General features: G+C 43.7%; 1 protein-coding gene across 4 annotated transcripts in view; it reads left to right on the top strand.

The window, feature by feature from the left end:
* Window positions 1–14,353: 14,353 nt before the first annotated feature.
* The window catches only part of KLHL24 (kelch like family member 24), a 43,266-nt gene continuing 42,898 nt past the window's right edge, over window positions 14,354–14,721 (top strand). For 2 of the 4 annotated variants that reach the window (XM_069089411.1, XM_069089414.1), the window contains exon 1: window positions 14,357–14,526. The gene's annotated coding sequence lies outside the window, so the exon portion shown is untranslated. Of the gene's footprint in view, window positions 14,527–14,721 lie in introns of all 4 variants that reach the window. The other 2 variants (XM_069089417.1, XM_069089413.1) reach the window with 2 other exon arrangements.

The following is a 14,721-nucleotide window of genomic DNA, read 5'->3' on the forward strand; positions in this document are numbered from 1 at the left end:
CTAACTGAATCTATGGTCCTTAGATTAAAAAAGAAAGAAAGAAAGAAATTTGTGTAGGATTTCAAAAACAGTTGTGCATACAATGGTACTGTGATTGAGGATCCTGCATCCGTGGCATTATCTAGCCTACAGGGGACCCAGAAACAATATTTGCCACACCAGGAAAGACCAACTGCTTATTCATAGGGACAGAAGTGAGTAAAAACACAAGGAAAGTTTCTAGAGTAGTTAGGGTCTCTAAGCCAGATTAGTTTCCTTTTGAACTAACAAGTGGACCTTCCATGTAGTGCATGGGACCAGGAGGGACCTGGGATATTCCCCACTGATTTGTGACCATGCATTATTATTAGACATTGATTGGGATCATACACCTAGAGCTGGAAGGAACCTCAGAAACTGTCTTGAAGGCTCCTAAAGCTCAGAAAAGTTCAGTGAGCAGCCTAAAGATACACAGGTTGTAAGTGGAAGAGCCGGGATTGGAACTCAGGTCTTCTGAGTCCCTTTCCCCTGTACAAGGTTGCCTCCACTTACTCAGTGGTGCATCAGGAACGCCCTTGCCTTGCTTATTCACTGACTTGTGGAGCCCTATGTTATGTATGACTGATTAAGTCAATGGCATTTAGAGATGATTGATCTGGTCCTGGCTGTCTACTTGGACTAATTTACACCTGTACCACATTCTTAGAGGTGGCCTTTAAGGGAGATATGGGATCGGGGAACAAGCATTTATCAACTGCCTGCTATGTGCCAAGCATTGTATAAATATTATCTCATTTGATAGAGAGAGCAGATACAGATTTGGTGAGAGCAGAAAGAAATATGACAAAGAGAAGTCAGAAGGTCATACAAAGACTAGATTTTCCTCCAGATAAGACTACACGGCGCTGCAATACCCTCCAGGGAATCATGTAGCTCCAGAAAAGGAAGAATGTGGGGTCCCATGAGAGGAGGAAACCACATGACCCAAAATATGGCAGCAGTTAGAGGTAGAGCTGTAAGAATTCTTGGTCATGGTCAAAGGACATGAACAAAGATTTTTCAAAAGAAGAATTGGAAACTCTTGATGACCATATGAAAACATGCTTCAGATCACCAACAAAAAGAAACATTAAAATCAAACAACTCTGAAGTTTTATGTCACATCCATCAAATTGGCAAAGATGGTCAAAGATGGAAATTGACCCTTAGAGGGACTAGAGAAAGATAAACACATATATTATGGGAGAAGCTGTGAATCTATCCATCTACTCTGGAAAAAAAATTTGTGATTATTCAAGAAAAGTGACCAAACTGTTCATATTCCTTGACCTAGAGGTTGTAAAAAACTGCTGGGAACAATGTGGTCACTCATTGTTCATAATTCTTCACAACTTGAATAATGTTTAATATGAAGGTATTTGTAGAACCTATATCGGATTGCATGCTGCCATGGTGGAGAGAGGGGGGAGGAGAGGGAAGGGGAGAAAATTTGGAAATCAAGGGATTGTGGAACTGAATTTTGTAAACTTAAAGTAAATTAATAAATTATTTTTTTTAAAAGTGGGCACTCATTACCTGGCTGAACATGTTGCATTGCATAAACATGATGGAATGGTAGTATTGTCTGACATGATAAATACAAAGAATTCAGAAAAACAGGGTAAGACTTCTACAAACTGACGCAGTGAAGTGAGCAGTATCCATAGCATAATATATGCAGTGACTACAGAAATGTAAATAAGTGAAAACAACAGAAAAATGAAGCTATATCATTAAGACGACTAGTCTGGACCCCGGAGAAGAGACAGGAAATATCCTCTCTCTCTACATTGAAGAGGTGACAAGCTATAGGTTAAGTGATGTTCCAGATGTTATCATGCATGGCCCTTGTGGTTTTATGTAATTGTTTTTGTCCAAAGGAAAGGTGGAAGTTGGGACAGAACAGGATAAATCCAGGAATGACAGTGATGAAAAGAAAAGGAGGAATCAACCAAACATAGAAACAATGCAGTGGAAGGGATGAGAGGGGAAAGGAATTCTTGACTAAGTGTCCTGGAGAAAAGTAGAAGGTATTGGACCAAGAATCAGAGCCAATAAACAGTAAGGAACTGAGTCACAACATGGAGGTACCAGCCCAGATCTTGGCCTTCACAGCCACAGTTCGTTCCAGATGATGGGCAGGTCTTGCTGAAGAATTGACCTTGAGGGACACAGTGCCTAGCACAGAATAGCTACTTAATAAATGTTTATTGATTGGTTGGTTGATCCTTAGTACTATGAGTTGAAAGACTATATCATTCTCTGTGACAGGTAGACCTCACCAGAGAGGGAAGGAGAAAATTTGTATTGACTATTCATGAGCTCAGATGTCTTTTGGGTTTTTCATCAGGTGAAATAAAGTCTGCCCTAAAATTAATGCATTATTAACTTCAATATCTGCATGTGAAATGGTGGTCCTTTTACCTTTTTCTCTAGCAACCTAGACGGAAGCTGTATTTTGTTACCAGGTAAATTGCTAGGTGGAAACGTGAGCCAAAGGGAGTAAATTGTGAGAAGTTTGCCAAGCCTGAATCCAGTCTGTACAGACTGATAATCATTAAATATCAAATTTATCCTAAGTCTGAATTAATCAAACAGACTGCTTTGCTTTGCTTTAAAAATGCCTTTTCTTGTGTCAGCAACTCCAAACCTCAGATAAGGCTGGAAGTGGGATTTCCCCTTATCTTGGGACATACTCCATAAAGGGAGGAAAACAGACTTCCTGAGGTCATAAATCCCAAACGGACCCTGCTTTGTGTTTGCTCTTTGAGTGAGCTCAGGGAATAACTCTTCCTATGTCAACAAAGCCAGATGAGGCTTATTTTGTGACCCTTAAAGATGAGACCCTTAACCTGAGGCACTAACTTGAGTAATGGAACTTTTTCTTATTTTAATATTTTTTGGATATATACTATGTTATGGAATGTTAATGGTAAAGAAAACACAGATATCCTGAATCATAATTTCAATCAACACTTTGTCAACTCTCTTATTTTATTGTATTTACCATCTATTTAATTAAGAAAATTCCTTTTTCATACAATGATTAAACATTTATGGAGATCATAAATTTGTGTGACACAGCCACACTGAATTGGAATGGTTATAAAATTTATTTAAGCTTTCTTTTTCTTTTGTTTAGGCAATTTGAACTTACCTTATAACTCCTTGTACAAGTCTGCTAGTTTTAAGGGAATAAAATGAAATAACTGTATTTCACCTAGCCTGTTGTCTCCTTTAACCAAACTTTCAGGTTAATAAAACCTAGAGCTGGGTTTCTGAGCAGTGCATTAGATTAGAGGATCATTCAAAATTCCATTCACATATGCATGTTACAGAAAACTGGTGATGTGAAGCCTGGGAATGCCCAAGAAAAATACAGTAAGGTGGCAACTAAGCCCTTTTTTTTCCTTCGTATTTCTGATGAAAAACATTTTGTTTGGAGCATTTATTATTCAGCTTGATTGTTGAGTGGATGTTGGTGTGGTAATAAATCCTGTAGGCTGTAGCCTAACAACAAAGGAGCATAATTACCACGCCCTTTGCTTGAAGGGCTTCTCCTCAGGCTAAACAAATAATTCGTCCTGTTAAATATTATATTTCTCAATCTCAAGCATCTGTGATTTGGTTAGCAGGTACATTCCTCTGACTGGATACTGGATACTTTTGTGGTCTTCTCTTAGAGTTGCTGAGACTAAAGAACCATCCCTTCCCCCCTGGCAAGATTGATGATGAGTCTCTCAAAAATGAGTGACCCTGGTCCTTGGACAACAAATGAGCCCTTCCAGTCGGTGAAGGCCTGCCACAGCTTGCTCTCTGCTGATGAGGCCTCCAAGAATTCAGGATCACCTCCATGCTATGAGTGAGCACTGGAGAAGGACTTCAGGACAAACCTTATATATTTTTAGATTTTTTTTTCAGTGGGGCCTCCTACCTCCTAATAAACTTATTTCAAGCCCTGCCTGTTCCAGGAAGCCTTCCCTGCCTATTCTTGTCCTTGCTGAGTTCTCTTGCCTCTGAAGCATTATTCTAGGCTCAAAGGTACCAGTTCAGACCCCTTACAGATGAGGCCCAGAGAGATTAAGTGACTTTTCCAAAGTGACAGTGTTGGAGGTAGGATTTGAACCCAGCTTCTCTGATTCTAGGGTCCATACTATTTCCCCTATAGCATATTATCCGTAGTCTACACCATAAATTTTATATATTAAGAGGCTAAAAAAATCTCCCTCTTCCTCAGTCCAGACATTTATGCCAAGAAATGGGCTCTGTCCCTCCCTTATCCCTTTCAGAGATATTTCAGGAAGCAGCCTGGAGTACTTTTCCCAGTTGCCCCAAATGAAAAAAGGAGAGGGAAAGACAAACAGGGAGGAATGGCTTTCTAAAACCTAAAAGATTCAGTTAAAGGAGAGGATATGAGCAAGAGCCACACTCTAGGAGTGACAGAGGAGATGAGTTAAATAAAAGAATGAACAAACAAATCAGCAAATGAAAAGCGCTGATTAAGCACTTACTAAGTCCTAGATACCATACAAACGAGCAACATAGAGCTGCCCTCAGAGTTTACATTCTAATTGGGAAGGCACTACCTAAAGGAGAGCCATACAGGACCATGGATAGTACACCTACAGAAACTTACATTGAAAATAATCTGAGAAAAGACGTGGAGGGCTGGTTCTGACCAATGTAATATGAATCCTCAGCTATCGGAGTCTAGCATTCTAAGGGGCAGAGTCCAAGTTACAGTGGAAGAGGGCTGGGGAGGTTGGCCAGGGTACAGATGGCATGATTTGGAAATATCTGCAAGTGACAGGGAAGCTGTTGCAGGTAAAATAAAGTGAAAGCATAAATGATTAGAGATTCACCAAAACCAATTTAGAATAGACAACAGATGCCCGTATGGGTAGACCAAAAAAGTAGTCAAACGTGGAAAAACCTTTACCTTTGGGTAAAGAGTGGAACAATGATGATAGGGATAGGGATAGGGGCACAATCTGTGACTTCACTGATGGTGATCTCATAAGCTCCCATGGATTTGATTATGCTGATGATCCTCAAATCTCATTATACTGCCCCAATCTCTCTGTTAAACTCCAATCTTGCATCTTCCAATGGCCTCTCAGACATCTTAAAACTAGATGTTCAATAGACATCTTAAAGCCAACATATCCAAAACAGAATTCATTTTCTTTCCCTCTAAACCTTCCTCCCCTTCTACCTTCCCTATTACTGTAGGGGGCAACACTATGATCCTAGTCCTTTGGACTTGCAACCTAGGTGTCATCCTGGACTCCTCACTATCTCTCTCCTCCTCCCTCACCCCACCCCTCTCCATATCCAAGCTGTTGCTAAGGCCTGTTGATTTCACCTCCCCGGCATCTCTTATCCACTTCGCCTCCCCAGCATCTCTCCTTCATTTCACCTCCCCAGCATCTCTTGTCCACTTCACCTCCCCAGCATCTCTTGTCCATTTCACCTGCCCAGCATCTCTTGTCCATTTCACCTCCCCAGCATCTCTTGTCCATTTCACCTGCCCAGCATCTCTTGAATATGCCCCTATTTTCCTCTCACACTGCTATGCCCCTGGTACAGGCCCTTATCATCTCATATCTGGATATGACAATAGCCACTGGTGGGTCTCCCTGCCTCAAGTCTTTCCCACTCCATCCTCCATTAAGCCACTAGCACAATTTACCTAAAGCACAGATCTGATAACAGCACTCCCCTATTCAGTAAACTCCAATGACTCTCTATCATTTCCAGAATCAAATACAAAATGCTCTGTTTGTTAAAGCCCTTCAAAACCTAGCCCCCTCTTACCTCTCCAGTCTTCCTACACCTTACTCCCCAATATGTATTTTTGGATCCAGTGACCATGGCCTCCTGGCTGTTCCACTCCATCTCTAGCCATGGATATTCTTTCTGGCTGTTCCTCATGTCTAGAATGCTCTCCTTCCTCTGTTCTGACTACTGACTTCCCTGGCTTATTTAAGTTCCAACTAAAATCCCATTATTTACAGGAAGTTTTCCCCAAACCCATTTAATTCTAGTGCCTTCCTTCTGTTAATTATTTCCTACCTATCCTATATATGGCTTGTTTTGTATACATTTGTTTGCATCTTGCCTCCTCTATTAGATTGTAAGCTCCTTGAGGACAAAGATTATCTTTTGTTTCTCTTTGTTTACCCAGTACTTAGCAGTGTCTGGCATGTAATAGTTGCTTAAAAATGTCTATTGATTGATGGTGGTGGGAATTCCCTAATCGTATGAAATTGCTCTACTATTGTCAATTGAGGCTCCAGTATAACCATTCTTCAGGTCTACTGCCCTTCAATTAGACTGGAGGATAGTGATAGCAATAAGGACCTACAACATGTTATAGGAATGAGTAATGGGAAATAGAGGAGAGCTGATAATGAAAGATAAATGCCATGTAAAATGCCAACAGGGAGCAAAGCCCTAGCAGAGAGCTGCCGGCAAAAGAACAATGTGGCTGCAGGGCACTGATATAGAACACACCTGGATCCTTGTCCCTTACCAGAGTCTCACCCATATCCCTGGTAGAATATAGCTCATAAGAGGAAAAAATCTTTTTACTCTTAGGCTCACATGCAAATCCTTTCTCTTTCCTTTACTTACAAAAAAAATTTCAATATATGGGAACCATGTGAGCCTAAGGCTTTTAGGAGGAGCTGGTGGCATCCCTTGGGGATTGAACACTACATACTGTTACTTGGGGACAACAAGCTTGGTTAAGTGTTCGTACTTTATTGACTTGTACATTCAACAAATATTTATTGAGTGCTTACTATTTGTGAAGACTTATCTTAGTTCTGTGGGAAATACAGAGAGCCCCAGCACCCGATACCAGACTTCAGATAGCTTAAAATAGATTTGGAGGAAGAAAAATATGCACATAAAAGTTTAAATGCAAAGTTAAATAGTAGTGTAAGACAATAATACAACACATAACTGGTGCTGATAGCGCATGCTAAGAATTCATAGAAGGTGGAGTTGGTGAGTTGGATAAATCAGGAAGGTGTTGGTAATTGAACTGAACCTTAAAGGATGGGTGGGATTCAGATAAATTGAGAAGGACTAAGGCAAAGGTACAGAGGTGAGAATGAGCTTGGGTGTTCAGTGGATAGTGCACAGGAGAGTCAAGTTACATTGTAGGGTTCCAGGAATTTTGTTCTAGAAAGACATCAGATAGGAGGCCCAAGTTTCAGTCCTAGCTCAGGTGATAACTAGCTACGTGACTTTGAGCAAGTCTCTTCTTCTCTCCAGGTCTTTTTCTTTGGGATACAAGAAGAGTCAAATGAAATTATCTAGCTCTCAAGTCTCTTCTAGCTCCAAAATTCTATGTGTGATGAGTAGGGCTGGAAAGATAGGTTCAGGTCAGATCATGAAGAGTCTTAGATGCCAGGAATTTGGGCTGTCCTGTATTTAAAAGCATGCCCTGGGAGGCTTTTGGAGCAGGGATATAATATGATGAAAGCACTACTTTAGGAAAATTAACCTAGTGAAATAATGTAATCAATGTTATAAGAAAGTGTGATGTAATGGATACAGGAGTGGCTTTGGTGGCACGGAGACCTCAATTCAGGTGCTGCTTCTAATAAATACTGACTGTATGATCCGGGGAAAGCCAGTCTTTCGATGATCCCAAGAAGGTCTCTAAGACCACAAGTGCAGAACAGTTATTGGTCACCACTGGCAAAGGATGCTTCCTCTTATGAGAGTTGCCTATATCAGTGAAATGACAGGTTCAGGACAAAAAGAGATCCACAACATTTGGGCATAATTCAGGGTGGATTGCAGTGGAGAGAAACAAAGAAATCTGTTGTAATAATAGTTCAATTTAAGGGAGAAAAGAAAAAATATATAACCCAAAGTAGAAATAAGAGGAAAGGAAAAGAGGGGATGGAGGAGAAGGATATTGAGAAGAAAGAGTGAATAGTGCTTGAGGACTGATTGAATGTGAGAGATGATGGGAAAAGAGGAGTCAAAGACGACTTAGCATTTAACTCTATTCCACTATACTGTTCTTCAGGTCCCCAAACCCCATAAAAGTGGGATCGTCTACACATCTCTTATATTAACTTTATCCCAGCACTTTGCAAAGTTCTGAGCACATAGCAGACACTAATGTCTGATGGAAGGAGCACTGGATTCTACTTCAATGACCCAGATTTGAATCTGGTCTCTGACATTTATTGGCCATATGGTCTTGGATTCACTTCTTGGAACTTCAGTTTCCCCATCTGTAAAACTGGGATAGTGAAACTCACGCTCAACAGAATGGAAGCTTCTTGAGGGCAGGGACCATTTCATTTTTGCCTCTGTTTCCCTGAGCAGAACCTGGGCAGCCAGGGGGCACCAGAGTCACAGAGGACCAGGCTAGAGTCAGGAAGACTCATCTTCCTGAGTTCAGATCTGGCCTCAGACACATCTGCTCTGTGACCCCAGGCAAATCACTTAGCCTCATTTGCCTCAGTTTCCTCATCTGTAAAATGAGCTGGAGAAGAAAATGGCAAACCCCTCCAGTATCTTTGCCAAGAAAACCTCAAATGTGTCAGGGAGAGCTGGACATGACTAAACAACAACCCCAGAGGTTAGCACGGTGCCTGGCACACAGTAGACATTTAATAAATGCTCGTGGATTGATTGGCTGGCTGATTGATTTCCTTAGAGAATCATTGTGATGCAAATGCTTTGTCAGTGTTAAAGGGCTATATCCCAGAATCTGAGGGTCAGAAGGAACCTCAGAAAGCATCTCTTAAGACTGTTACTAAAAAGGATTCACCCCTCCTACATCAGAGGACCATCCAGCCTCTGGAGACAAGGAGCTCACCACCTCCCAAGCAAGCCCATTCTCCTTTGGGGCAGCTTTAATTATTGGAACATTGAGCCAAAACTGACCTTTGTGTTACTTCTACCCATTGTTTCAAGTTCCCGGTTCTGCCTTCGGAAGCCCAGTTGAACCAGGTGAATCCCTCTTCTACAAAGCAGAGTTTCAGTAACCTGAAGAATGCTTAGCATGTTCTCCTTAGGTTTTTGCTCCCCCAAAGGAGAGCTGTGATGATGCCACAGGGCAGATGCCTCTGCCCTGAGATCACAGCGGGGGGCTCCCATGGCGTCATCCTGCCCTCACCATGCTGCCTGTCTTTTTCCCCTTGTCCTCCATCAAATGTGACTTATGTTCCTCCTCTCTCTTCTACTTACCCAGCTTGTAAACGTGCAAAGGTATAGAGATAGGAAATGGAGTGTCGTATGCAGGGAAGAACAAGGGGTTCTTTGGCTGCAATGTAACATCAATCAGTTTGGAAAGATAAATTAGAAACAGAACAGGAAAGATTAGAAATGCCAGACTGGAAGCAGCAAGAGGAAGTCACCAAAGTTTCCTGAGCATGAAGTGATAGAATCAGACCAGTGCTTTATGATTAATTTTGGTCTCTGCCATTGGACATGTTAACAATTCTTCCCAGCTTTGAGTTATCTACAATTGCTAAGAAAGCCATCCATAAGAAGAAAGTTCCCATATACTTGAAAACATTCATAGCAACACATTTTGTGATAGTGAAGAATTGGAAACAAAGCAAATGCCCATCAGTCAGGGAATGGCTAAGCAAATTGTGGCACATGAATGTGCTATAAGAAATGATGTGTGTGATGGATACAGATGCCAAGGGAAGTCAGCAGAGCCAAGGGAACAACATATACAATGACTACAATGATGTAAATGGAAAGAACAATGTTAAGGACTGTGACAACAATCATACACCAAAAAAGTCTAAAGTAAATGTAGCAAAATTATACAAATAAAACAGGACTTCATTGAAGGGAGATGAAAAGACAGTCCCAATCTACCCCTCCCCCCCATGGAGATGGGAGGTCCACTGGTGCTACATTGCACATGTTTTGGGATTTTTAAAAATGTATTGATCATTTTTGTATTGATATTGTATTTGTATTGATCATTGATATAATGCTTACTTTTCTTTTCCTCTCTAAAAATACTATTTGTTTTATGGGATGGCTCTTGGGGAAGAGGCAGGGAAGAAGGGAGAAGGATGCTTGGGATAACCATGGTGATGTAACAAACAAACAAAAATAACAAAAAAACTTATTCAAAAAAGAAATACATGACATCTCTGCCTTTATTCAAGGCAATAATCAAAATATTGGCAAACACAGGGGCCAGGGATCAGTCCCTTGGGACTTCCATATACAGTATGCAGACATGGATCCATTTATGACTTCCCTTGAGTCAAGTCTTTCAAACAGTTCCTATTCCACTGAAGAGCACCAGCAGCAAGCCCACCACCACACCTAAACAAAAACCACAACAATAAAACATCTAAGCAAAACCCCAAAGGTTGTTGAATGGGTGGGGGATGAAAGCAAAAGGCATGAGATATTACTGATGAGACCTCCCCCAGTGGGTAAGATTCTAGAGTCTGGGTTCTTAAGCTGGTAGTAGTGAACTTGTTCTTTAATATTTTGACGACTGTATCTCAACACAATTGGCTTCCTTTGTAATCCTATGTATTCTATTTAATGCATTAAAGACATGATTCTGAGAAGTGGTTCACAGGCTTCATCAGAATGCTGTCAAAGGGGACCACTCCCCCCAAATTTAGGACTCCTTTCTCCAAAGGGATTCCTGTGTTGGACTGATGGGACCAGGTAACTCTTAAAATCTGTCCTTTCCACTTTTAAGAGCTTATGCGGGGGGATAGTAGGTAGTAAATAGATGACTGGATTGGAGTCAGAAGACCTGAATTCAAATCCTGTCCATTGAGATGTTGAGCAAGACTTTACTACCACAGCCTTGTTGCTGTTATTGTTCAGGCATGTCTGACTCTTTGTGACCCAATTTTGTTTTGTTTTTTGTCAAAGATCCTGGTGGAGTTTGCCATTTCCTTCTCCAGCTCATTGTACAGATGAGGAAACTGAGGCAAACAGGATGAAGTGACTTGCCCAGGGTCACACAGCTAGGAAGTGTCTTGAGGCCAGAATTGAACTCTTGCAGATTAGTCTTCTTTACTCCAGGCCTGGTGCTCTTTCTACTGTGCCACCTAGCTGTCCCCACTATAGCCTTACGGTTCTATGACTATTTCCAGGTATAAGAATAAGGATGGAACCTATGATTTCACTGATACCGGGAACTCTTGTATGATAAAACCCTCAGCACCAATGCTGGTAAACACTGTTCCTCCCTCCCTCCCAGTTTAGAGTCCTAGAGAGCTGCTTAAAGAACTGAGAAATCACAGGATTTGTAGTCACACAGGTGGTATGGGTCACTGGCAGGACTTGAACCCTGAATCAACTCTCTATCCACTACTACATGCTACCTCTATTTCTAGAGATACTTTTTTGTTGTTTTGTTTTAAGACTGATCACGTAGTCAAGGTCCCATCAGCGCTTGTGGGAGAGACATTGGTCAATTCTTGTTCTCTCTTCTAGACCCCACACAGACCATCTGCCCTCCCATCAGAGTTGCCATGTTCAGGTCACCTCCTGCCAAATGGGGATTTTCATTTTAAATCCAAACTTCCTGATATCTTAATCTCAGTGCAAGATCTCCAGATCACAGTGTAGCCTCAGTTATTTCTGGGAAAGTTGTTTAATCCTATCTAATTTCTGTGGATTTCTGTCATACAAAGAAGGCTGATCTCAGGAGCCTCAGATACTCAATTTAAAGATGAAAAAGATAAATATCTATGGAAAGTACAAGGAGAAAATCCATTAACTAGGACCCTTTTTTATTCTTGGAGGGCAGGGGGAGTCAGGCAAAGTTCCTTTCAAATCTGCCCATTTTAGACTTTAAGTTTGAAAGTGGAAGCATGTATTTGTATATGGAAAGGCTAGGAATTCATGGAGTAATTAGTAGAAACAAGGACCTTGCCTCCCCAGCATAGGTTGCCTCCTGTGCCACCCCCCCCCCATTTACATGGAAAAGTGGGAGAAATTCAGAAGTAAAATCTGAGAGAATTTTAAATATCAGTACTGTGTTGTGGTCATTGGGATATTTATTAAAACTACTATGGTCTAACCTGAAGAAATGCAGATTCATGAAGCATACTGGCTAGTCACCCTAAGTTAGGGGGAGGTCTCTCACCCAGGTCACTGAGCAAGGAAGGAAGAAAAGAAAGGGCTACATCTCAGAACAGTAGTTTCCTAGGATGGTTCTAGGGCTTGGTTTCTAGAGCAGAGAATCTCTGCCAATGGTATTAAGTGTAGTTTATTATAGTTTTGGGAGGGGGTTAACCTCCTCAGTAAATTTCAGTGGCTCCCTATAACCTCTGGGATCAAATATAAAATGATGTTTGGCTTTCAGAGGTCCTTCCTAACCTGGGCCCTTCCTACCTTTCCAGTCTTCCTCACTTCTATGTACTCTGATGTGACTCTGTGCCTTTCCACGGACATTTCCCAGTGCCTGGAATTCTCTCCCTGTTGTCTCCTCCTCATGGATTACCTTCCTTCAAATCTCCCTTAACTTTGAGATTACCTCCCATTTACCCTGAGTGTGTGTTCACACTTGCATGCATACACATATATTATACACACTTCTTGCTTGCATGTTATCTAATGGCGACTGTGCTTAATAATGTTTCTTGACTTGATTCTGCTTAGATGTAAAAGGTTAATAGTTTTCTTTGAATCATAATAACTAACATTTGTATAGTACTTTAGGATGCAGCAAACTGGTGAGATAACACACAGGAGTCAGAAAGATCTGAGTTCCATTCTTCCCATAGTGTGGTTTTGTTCTGGTCACTTAATCTCTTCGACTCAGTTTCCTCATCTGGAAAATGGGGATAATAGCAGGACCTATTTCCCAAGATTGTGGTGAGCATCAAATGAGGTGTACTTTACTAACCTTAAAGCATTGCATAGCTATGGTGAATGGGAGGTTCAAGGGACAGCTAAGTGGCACAGGGGAGAGACGAAGGGTCCTGGAGTCAGGAAGACCTGAGTTCAAATCCAACCCTGATACTTCCTAGCTGTGTGACCCTGGGTAAGTCACTTCACCCTGATTGACTCAGTTTCCTTATCTGCACAATGAACTGGAGAAGAAAATGGCCAAACTGCTCATATCTCTGCCTAGAAAACCTCACAATGGGACCACGGAGAGTCAGATCAGACTTAAAAATAAAACAGAAGAAGGCCGCTGAAGGCAAGTTGGGGCCTCGCTAATCAGGCTTTCCGGCCAGGGGCAGCTCACCCACCTCCAGAGCCTCGGCTGCCCAGCTGCCCCGCAGGCCCAGACAAGCTCAGCTTGCAAGGAGGGCTGCAGGTGCCTAACCCGCCAGGCAACTGGAGGCTGGGTGCGTCCACCATAGGCCCTGATGTCGCTCTTCAGAGGAGCCTGCGGCCTTCTGCTTACTCTGGGAATGTCCCGGAGACATTGGCTCCCCACGGAGCAGGCTTTTTGCAACAGTTACCAGGAAAGAGAAGCCTGGAGCTGACGCGTCCGGAGCTTTGTATAGATCCAGGCTGCTCCGTGGGCCAGGCAGAAGGAGCTCAGACCCCAGGGAGAATGCTCCCGAGGCACTCACTACCGGGGAAGAAAGGAGGCCCAGGCATTTGGGGGCCGTGGCGGGGCTGGGAGAATAACATCCCCTACCCCAGGCCTTTGCACTGGCTGTGCCCCCACCTACCCCCTTATCTCTGCCTCCCAGCTTCCCGCAAGCCCCAGCCCAAACCCCACCTTCTACAGGCAGTCTTTCCCAATTCCCCTCACAGCCCTTCCTGGGTGGATTATCTCCAATTTACCGCGTCTAAACCGTTTGCAGGCTGCCCCCGCCCGCAGATGGTAAGAGCCTTGAAGGCCGAGACTATCTTTTGACTTTCTGTTCAGTGCCCGGCACACAGTGGGCCCTTCATCAATGCCTGTGAACATCGCCAAGCCCCTCCGAGATCGGACGCTTGCAATAACTCTGGGGTTGGCTGGTCCACACCTGCGTCTGCGGCGCGGAGAGGAAAAGAGGAAGCGATTTTTAAGCAAACAGACTGAGAAGCCGAGGCCTCAACAATAACAGAGAGCGCTTTAAGGTTTCCCAAGCGCTTTCCGTGGAATTCTCTCCAGAACTCCGAGCTCCAGGCAGAAGAGCGAGGCCGGCCAGGTGACACGTCATCTCCCCTCCCCCCTCTCCTTCCTATGCTCCTCCTCCCCGCGAGGGGCGTGGCCTCGCCGGGGACTCCCAGAGGGGAGCCGGAAGAAGCGGAAACTACACTTCCCAGCATGCCGCGGGGCTCACAGTGCGACCTCTCATTGGCCAGCTGGCGCCGACACGCCGTGTTTTGACTCGGGCGGATCACGTGCCTCCTTTGTTGTGAGATCGAGCCTCAGAGCCAGGAGGCTGGAGACGCCGCCGGGAAGGGGAAGCCAGGCTCGAGACCGCATTCGCCAGTCGCGGCCGGGAGAACGTTGTCGCCGGGCTCGCGGGGGGCCGCTGTGTCTGAGAGGTAGCCGGGGCCTGTGACTCTGCGATCCGCCTAGAGGTGGGGGAGAGAGCAGCCGCGGCCGCATCCGGCGCGGAGCAGGGAGCGGGGTCGTGGGGCCGCGGGACCGGCAGGGCGGGGAGGGGGCCGGCTGCAGCAGAGGCTGGAGCGAGGAGCCGGGGTGCGCAGGGTGCACGCGAGGCTTCAGAGCGATGCTGCTCCCCGACTCTCGGAGCTCACGCCCCGACATCCCCC

The sequence above is a fragment of the Petaurus breviceps genome, unplaced genomic scaffold (genome assembly GCF_028583685.1).
Source record: "Petaurus breviceps papuanus isolate PSGF00001 unplaced genomic scaffold, PetGlider_PUasm1.0 186, whole genome shotgun sequence".
NCBI lineage: Eukaryota > Metazoa > Chordata > Mammalia > Diprotodontia > Petauridae > Petaurus > Petaurus breviceps.